The following is a 9,014-nucleotide window of genomic DNA, read 5'->3' on the forward strand; positions in this document are numbered from 1 at the left end:
GACCACTGAGGCACAGCTAAGCCAACTTCAGGGCTGCAACGCTCTGGCCACAAGAGCAAGTCCCTTCCCCAGCAAAGGGAGGGAGCAGAGGCTCTCCCGGCCGGCCCCCACGGACTCTGGGGACCAGGCAGGGAACTGGCTTCTCTGGACAGCGGCCCAGCAGGATGAGATGCGCGGGGCCGGGGCAGCCTGGGAAGATGAAGCTGTTTGCACCCATGAGGCCCAGGCTCCCGCCCCCATCACTCGGGCGTGTTTGGCCTCTGCTACCTCCTCTCTGGAGGCTGCGTTTCCCAGAACTCCGCTCTCCCCATGTCAAGAACCTTGGGGCAAGAAGCCCCCAGAGACCAGTTTCCACCCCCGGCTTTAGAGACGAAGCCAGGCCAGGGGAGGAGGTAGGGGCCGGGAGGAGTGGCTAAATCAGGAGGGTCCTCAGAAACCCCACTGAGGCGTCCCTCCCTTCTCCAGCTGTCCATCAACCAGACTCTTGCTGTGTGTCAGCATCCTGTCTCCCCGCCCCCCCACCCCCCCTGCCAGGAGCAGGAGCCCTAGAGGGTGGGCTGGCCTTCTCCATCTCCAATCTGAACTCCTAGGCTCCTCCTCCCCACCCCCACCCCCATCTGTGTCCTTCTGATGCCCTGTCCCCCACCCCCCCATGCTGGGAGTCTGACTTTTGGGAAGTGCCTCCCAGCAGCCACGGGATGTGAGCGCTAACAGCGGGCCATGTCTGGACTCTGCTGCTCACTGGGTAACCGTGGCTAAGTCACCTCCCCTCTGCATGCCTCGGAAGTTTAGCTGGGAAACGAGGTCAAGAGCCACCCAACATCTCTCTCGTGAAGCTCCCAGAAGATTGTGGAGGGAAAGGTAGAATGTGGTGTTACCCCCCACAGCAGCTGTGGAGTTATTTTCTCACTGTTAGCGGTACCCCCCCCAGGGATCTCCTTCTCCCTCCCCCTACTTCCCGCTGCCTATTATTCACTCATTTCCTGCCAAAGGCTAACCAGCACCTACTATGTGCCAGGCACTGGATACCCAAGGGTGGAAAGGAAGCGCCCAGGCCTCATGAACTCAGAGCACACACAGTGGTAATAAAACACAGTAAGAGGAATTTGTTCCGCAGAAGATAGTCATGAGCAGCTACTATGTGCCGAGCATCCTCTGGGCTGACTTATGCTGGACACTTCTTTTTTTTTTTTTTTTAATTTTCAAAGTTTATTTATTTATTTATTTTAAGGGCGAGAGAGCGCGGGGAGGGGCAGAGAATCTCAAGCCGACTCTGCAATGCCAGCACAGAGACCCACCAGGGACTCGAACTCACTAACCGTAAGATCATGACCGGAGCCAAAACCAAGAGTCCGACACAGCCGATTGAGCCACCCAGACGCCCCTTGGACGTTTCCTATTAAAGTCTGTTCCTCCAAGGAGGGCTCAGTCAACCACACACTTCCGATGATCAATGGCTAATGTTTAGCCAGGTCCTGGGCTGAGCCTGGGGTTAGAGAGACTGTTTACGGCCAGTTAGGCAACCCACCATTTGACCGCAACGTCTGAGTGCCCCAAAGAGCAGTCACTAAAGGTCCTTCTCCCCCAGCTACGTACCTACTGTGGAAGAAGGTAGAAACCCGCCCACAGCCACAAGGCAAGTCGGTCTAAGCCGAGAGGTGCGGGGAGGGGGGGGAAGGGGGAGACCCCAAAGGGCCTCAGGGGACCTGGGGGCATCACTGGAGGGGCCTCGCCCAGGCAAGAAAAATCTACCCCGAGGTAGTCGGGGGCTCTGGGCGGGGCCAGCAGGATGGGCGCCCCGCCCCCGCCGCGCCCGGCCCCGCCCCCGCCGCGCCCGGCCCCGCCCCCGCCGCGCCCGGCCCCGCCCCCGCCGCGCCCGGCCCCGCCCCCGCCGCGCCCGGCCCCGCCCCCGCCGCGCCCGGCCCCGCCCCCGCCGCGCCCGGCCCCGCCCCCGCCGCGCCGAGCCTGCCCTTATAAGGCGAGTGTGGCGCCGCGCTCCCGCCTGGGGCGCTTGTCATCACCTGCGTCCGCCCGCTCCGCGCGGGAGCCCGCCCGCCCGGGGCAAGGGTCCAAGGCCGCGCCACCCTGCGTCTTCCTACCCGGAAGCGTCGCTCCCGAACCCGCCCTGCCCGCGCACCTGCGCGGTTCCCATCCAGCTGTGTCCGTTTATCCGAGTCCCCGCGCAGCGAGACGGGTGGTGGGGCCCGGAAAGTGGCGGTGGGGCCAGCCAGCGCTGGGCCACGCGCAAGCCGGGGTGCGGGCGGGAGGAAAATCAGCCTCTCTTCGGGACTCCCCAGCCCACCCGGTGCCAGCGACTCAACTTTTACAGTGAATCGCCCTGTCAGCTTGCCTCGTGTGGCTTTAGGAAGAGCCAGGGCTCGGCAACCACACGGCTCCGATTCCATTTACTAGGGTGCTTACTGGTCTTCTGGGCTGGGGGCGAGTTAAGCAGTTCTCCTGTGCCTCGGTTTTCTCATCTGGAAAATGGGGCTATAATGGCTCCTCCCTCGGGGTTAGGATGAACATCAGCTGTGTTCATGTAAGTTAGCAGTTTGCAGATAACCCGGAAGGGCTGCTTCTCAGATGGGAAACCCACACCGCCGGAAGTTCAGCCTCAGTCTTGGTCTTGTTTGCCAGGGTGAGGGGGCATAGGAGCAGTTTTTAGAAATACACAGGTATTAGGGCGTCTGGGTGGGTCAGTCGGGTAAGCCAATGACTCGATTTCGGCTCAGGTCATGATCTCATGGGTTGTGGGAGCCACGCCTACGTAGGGCTCTTCACTGAACAGCACCAAGCCTGCTTGGGATTCTCTCTCTCTCCCTCTCTCTCTCTCTCTCTCTCTCTCTCTCCCTCTCTCTCTCTCTCTCTCTCTGCCCCTCCCCCGCTCACACACGCTCTGTCTCAAAATGAATAAATAAACTTAAAAAAGTAAAAGACTGAGGTACTTATTTCTTACATTTCCTAAATCCTGGTTCAGTGCAAGGAGAATGCCTTTTGTTAGAATGTCCCTAATACCCCTTAGCAAAGGAGAGACAGGCCCAAGACCCGGAGGCAGAGATAGGAGCTGGTAAATTTCATAAAGTGACTTCGTTCTGGTGATTTCAGCGTTTCCATTGAGAGTTCAGAATTACTGTTTAACACGGCACTCGAGTTTCCATACATGGTAGTGGCATAAGACCCACTTTAATGTATGCAGTGTGAAAATGTGCAGAAATACAAGGGCAAAGATCCTTCAAATACTCATCTAAGGTTCATAAATAAATGTGTTAAAATAGGAGCTGGTTGTTAACAAGAAGAATAAGATAAGAGTATAAGGAGTACTCTCGAGCTTGCTAGCTGTGGCTGAAGGTTGGCAGGAACTGCCTGGGGACGGCACGGTGCCCCAGAAGGGGATGGTGGGGCGGCAGGAGTTGGAATCTCAGAGCCTGGCTCACTGGTGTCCCAGGGCACACCTGCAGCACGCAGTCTTCCGGACCCCCATGCCAGTGCGCCCCAGCCTGCTGCCTCTAGACTCAAGTCTCCTCGCCTGGGTTAGTTCTGCATTTGCTTTCTCAGCTGCCCACCTGGGCCACAGGCACCCACCCCACACACCAGGACTAGAGGAATTTTCTAGACCACTGAAACCCCTCCATGGCTTCCCCGGTGCCTGCAGCAGAAAGACCCAGACCTAGGCAGGGCTGGTGTGCCTTCCGTGGTCTGGGGCCCACAGACTGCTCAGCGCCTTTTCCTAGCACTTCCTTCCACTTTACTCTAAGGTCAACTTGAGCCATTTGCAGCTTCCTGAATATTCATTAAGTAAATATTTAATGCGTTAGGATGCGACAGCAGAAAGAGAGCTCCACAGTGGTGAGGTGCACAGCAGGCATGGTCCAGCCGTCTCTCCTGGCGTTCACTGGCGGCTGGGGGAGTTATGACACAGTGGTACCAGCAAGGTGGGGTCCTCTTGCATATGTCTTTATCTGGGGCTCTTCTGTTGGGGACCGTGAGCTCCTCAAGGGGAAGCCTTCTTATTCTGGTTGGTCGAGTGTCCCCAGTAGCTTGGGGGCGAGATGCCCAGTAGGTACACTGCAATTGTTGGATGACTCTTAAAGCAGCCAGCCTCCGCACCAGGACCCCCACCCCAGAGAGATCCAACCGGCCATCAATCATTCGTTCATTCATTTTAAGTGAACGATTTCATTCACGCACTGAATCAGAGTGTGCCGCGCCCCTGATGTAGGAGCAGATGACTGACACAGGGTGAGCACTGTGCTCCAGCAGACTGGGGGCCAGCCAGCGACGAAGGGGACCTTCTGCCTGGCCCCCTTTGGGACGATGGCCTGAGGAAGTGTCATTTCAACAGGGCCTCCTGGAGTGAAAGCAGGATTGGGTATAGGGCTGAAAGAAGAGAGAATCTGAAGGACAGAGAGGTGTGACCGTGACCCTGTGCAGTTGCTGGGGTGCGGCCCCCAGCAGGGAGTGGCCGGAGCCTTTGGTCGGGTGTGTGAGCAGGGAGCCCTGGCAGACAGGGAGGGCCTTCCGTGCCAGCTGCCTTGCCCCAGCTGGGGAACAAAGGGCGCATCCTCTGAGGCAGTGGCTTTTTAAGGTTTTCTGACCGCGACCAGCAGGAAGACACACGTAACATCACAACCTGGCACAAGGCACAAAATTCAAACAAGCTTTTCTCGAGACCGTTTACCACCCGAGACTCTCTGCTATGTTTCTCTTCTGCTTTTTTTTATCCTCCTCCTCATTATGAAATTCTGAGTATAACACACCAAATTAATTTCAAGAGCCACCTGCGCTTTGGAAAATATTGATCCAAGAGTCTTTCCAAAGGGTCTAGTAGTGGCTGCATCTGCGCTGACAGCATGGAGCCTGCTTGGGATTCTCTCTCTCACCTTTCTCTTTGCCCCTCCCCCACTCATGCACTCTCTGTCTCTCTCTCTCTCAAAATAAATAAAATAAACTTTAAAGAGAGAGAGAGAGAGAGAAGTCTCCACTTGGCATCCAGTTCTCCTGCAGGCTGGCTTTGGATGCCCGGGGCTGGGGTGGGGGAGGGCAGGGAGAAGGGGGTACTTGAGGCCCCCCCTGCGCTCCGGCCTGGGTGCCAGCACCAGGGGTCAATTCTCCCCTTTGTTCTCTTGCTGTGCCAACCACCTTGTGTGCGGGCGGCGCTCTGACTCAGCAGAGGGTGAATACAAGGACCAGAGCCCCACCCCCATGCAAGTTTCTGGCTACTTTCCTCTTCCATCTGGGATCTCTGGGGCCTCGGGGGAGATGGGGGGAAGCTGGGGGCAGGGCCGTGGCCCCAACGCATGACCTTGGCCCTCAGAACACCGGAGCCAGAGGAGACCGTCGAGATGGAGTCCAACCCCCCTGGTTTTATTTTTGTGGAAACCGAGGCCCCGAGAGGGGAGGGGACTCAGCTCAGTTTCCACAGGAGGCGGTCTCAGCATGAGTGTTGGAGGTTCGGGTCTCCTGGCTCCAACTCCAGGGCTCTTTCTTTTCACTGTGGCAGGTACAGGGTCTGCAGAAGGGCGGGAGTTTTGGAAAATGGCCTGTCTGAGACCTGCATCCTCGCTGTGACTCTGCCACCCGCTTCCGTGGGCTCCGGCCGAGGCGCTGCCCTATGATGAGGGGACAGGACCAGAGGAGGTCTCGGAGACCATCCAGCCCTGAGCCCAAGCTGCCTGCCTTCTCCCCTGTGTGTTGGAGGGGAGCCCTCCCTCCCCTGTCACGAGATACGAGACCCTCTCCCCCTCCTCTCCAGAGCCTGAGCTGCCTGGAGCAGTGACAGGGGAGATTAAAGCCTGTGGGAACCTGTCTTCTCCCAGGAACTTGCCGCTTCCCCTGGGGGCCTCAGGATTAGGGTGGTGGCTTCTAGTCCTTTCTTCCTGGAGACATTGGATATGGTCTGAAATCCAGGCAGAGGGGCCCTCCTCTCCCCAGGCTCGCTGGCTCCTTGGGCTCTCCGGAACGCATGATTTGCCTTCTCAGTTCACTTTCCTTTTCCATGTCGGCATCTGCTCTCTAACTGGACCCGTAGGATCTCACACCCTGTATCTGCAATCAAGAGATCTTACAGTGGGAGGGATTTGGACCCCTCTCCCTAGGGGAGGCAGCATGAGTACTGGGTATGATCTGGGGCTCCCCATGGAAAGTGCCTGGGTTCAAGTCCCAGCCCCCTGCTGGCCTGCTGGGTGGCCTTGGGGGCCTGCGGGGTGGCCCTGCAGGCATTCACTTAATGCCGCAGGGGTCTCTTAATCTAGTGTCACTCCACATGCTAGGAGCATCCCAGAGAGGAGAGAAGCCTGGGACTCCACGTTATCTCTTCGTGCCCCGCAGGGACCCTATAAGGTAAATAATATTCATGGCCTCCCCGAGGCTCAGGGAGCAAAGGGACTTGGTTAGGCTCCATGCCAGAAGGGAAGGAATCTAACTCACGCTCACTGAGGCTCCAGGGCTCTGGACCCTCCTTCCTGTTCATTCCCCAAGTGACTCCACAACACCTCCACCAGACGGCCTCCCAGCCGCCATGTCTTAGCACAGAGGCTGCTGTGCAGAATTCCCCAGACTGGGAGGCTAGAAATCCAAGGTCAGGGTGCAGGCAACGTTGGGGCCTTGGTGAGGACCTCTCCTTGGTTTACACACGGCTGTCTTCTCGTCTCCTCACTAGTACTCCCTTGCTTATTTGGGGGACCCTAACCCCATCATGGGGGCTCACCTCCCGAAGGCCCCCCCACCTCCAATCCCATCCCAGCCCATCCCATGCAGGCTTCAACACAAGAATCTGGAGGAACACGGGGCGCCCGGGTGGCTCAGTCGGTTAAGCGTCCGACTTCGGCTCAGGTCATGATCTCACGGTTTGTGGGTTCGAGCCCCGCGTCAGGCTCTGTGCTGACAGCTCAGAGCCTGGAGCCTGCTTCAGATTTTGTGTCTCCCTCTCTCTCTGACCCTCCCCTGATCACACTGTCTCTCTCTCTCTCAGAAATAACTTTAAAAAATTAAAAAAAAAAAAAAAGAATCTGGGGGAACATAAACCTCTCTTTTCTCAAGTCTCCAAGTAAAGAGGCTTACCCCAGCAGGACAGCTCTGATTCTTAGCTGGCTCCTCCTTCTAGAGACTGTAGGAGGCTGGGGTTCTTCAGTTTCAAGTCACAGAAACTGACTCTGAATAGCTAAGCAGAATGAACATGGAGGTGGAGGTAGTCATTGGGACACACTGGCCAAGCTTCTGCAATGGCGGAAAGGCTGGGTGCCCTCATCTCCGGGGGGTGCTTCTTGCCTGGAGACTTCTGCGCTTTCTGGCTGACGGTCCTGAAAGAGAGGACTCTGAGGTTAGGAGCATCTGAGCTCAGCCCCCGGAGTCTCACACCAGGGTTCTGGCCCACTTCCTCTTCACTGGTTGAGTTCATGGCCCACCTTTCCAGGATGTGGTCGTCAGCCACCCTCTCCCCCACCCCCTTGCCCCAGTGTCTCTCATTGGGGTTCAGACTGTGTTGCCTGGCTTGAGTCACAGCCCTGGCCCCTGGAGAGGAGGGGCAGGACCTTGTGACGGGCAGTCCTGCCATAACCAGATGGAACGAGGCAGGGGTGGACCCCCACCACCCCCACAAATGAAGGGATTGCTATGAACTGAACAAGGAGGGGAATCGGAAGCTCTCCACCCTGGGATTCTGCCCACTGGCCCTCATCCTGGCCTCCGGGAAACAGATTCCTCTTTCCCGGCTTCCCCTCCCTCCTTCTTCCCTCTCTCCCTCCCTCCTTCAAACATTGAGTGAGTGCTTGCTTTGTTTCAGGGCACTCAGGAATAAAACGATGAACCAGATCCAGGGCCAACCTGAGGGAACCCATCTAATCCAGATGAGCATACAATGCTGTTCAGCCAGGTCAAGGCCACGTCAGGCATTACCAATGGACCGCAGCACGCTTTCCCGGGAGCCTGGGCTCGGCCTTGCTGCTCCGCACAGAGCCCCAGGCAGCCAGTTCTCACCAACTGGAGTTCCATACTAGGGAAGCTCTTCGCTGTGCCTGGCCCCAAACTTCCCACTTTCCCATAACAATTCCAGCATTTAAAAACAGCAGAATTCCCCTCTGGTCATCCCTGGGGTCATTTCTTCTTCACGGTGGGGGGTGGGGAGAGAATGGCGTTGGCGGCTTCAGCTCCTGACCCCAGTTGGCTGTTGAGTCAACCTTGCGGTTAGGAGGCTGAGCACAGTTCCTGTAGACAGCAAGACCACATTTGAGTCTCATCACTGCCCCCTTCCGAGCCTCTGCTTCGGGATGAATTTTCTATGACTCCCATAACAAACGACCACAGATGTAGTGGCATAAAATAAGCCGAATTCGTTATCTCGCACTTACGAAGGTCAGAAGTTCAAAATGAATCTGACGGAGCTAAAATCCAAGCGTTGGGGGCACCTGGGTGACTCTGTCGGTTAAGCGTCTGACTTCGGCTCAGGTCGTGATCTCACAGTGCGTGAGTTCGAGCCCCCCCCCCCCCCCGCATGAAACAGCGGGGGGCTGTTGGCGTTGAGCCTGCTTCGGATCCTCTGTCCCTCTGTGTCTCTGCTCCTCCCCTGTTTGTTCCCTCTCTCTCAAAAAGAAACGTTTTTTGAAAAGTTAACATCAAAGCATCAGCAGAGTTGTAATCTTTCTGAAGGCTCCGAGTGGGAATTAATTTCCTTGCCTTTTCAGGCTCCTGGAGGCCATTCCCACACCTCGGCAGCCCCGCTCTTCATCCTTCCAATCTCTGCTTCCATTTTGCCTCTGACTCTCTGACTGCTGTGGTCTGAAATTTCTGTCCCCCTCAAAATCATACGTGGCATTGCTAACCCCCAAAGATGATGGTTTTTGGAGGCAGGGCCTTTGCAAGGTGGTACTTAGGTCATGAAGCCAGAGCCCTCGTGAAGAAAGGGATCAGCCTCCTTATAAAAGAGGCTCCTGAGAGCTCCCGGGCCCCGCCCTTCCAGCCAGGTGAGGACAGAGAGAAAGTTGCAATTGTGAATCAGGAAGAGGAACCGCAGCAGAAAG

The 9,014-nt window shown here is 57.0% G+C and overlaps 1 long non-coding RNA gene across 1 annotated transcript; it reads right to left on the minus strand.

Moving 5' to 3' along the window:
* Positions 1-5,797: 5,797 nt before the first annotated feature.
* Positions 5,798-8,398, minus strand: LOC120241197. Its single transcript, XR_005530847.1, has 3 exons — positions 8,346-8,398; positions 7,060-7,298; positions 5,798-6,045 (listed from the first exon to the last, which is right to left on the minus strand). It is a non-coding gene; the product is annotated as an uncharacterized LOC120241197 (long non-coding RNA).
* Positions 8,399-9,014: the final 616 nt, after the last annotated feature.

This window comes from Hyaena hyaena, unplaced genomic scaffold, assembly GCF_003009895.1.
Source record: "Hyaena hyaena isolate Hyena2069 unplaced genomic scaffold, ASM300989v1 scaffold_280, whole genome shotgun sequence".
Taxonomy (NCBI): Eukaryota; Metazoa; Chordata; class Mammalia; order Carnivora; family Hyaenidae; genus Hyaena; species Hyaena hyaena.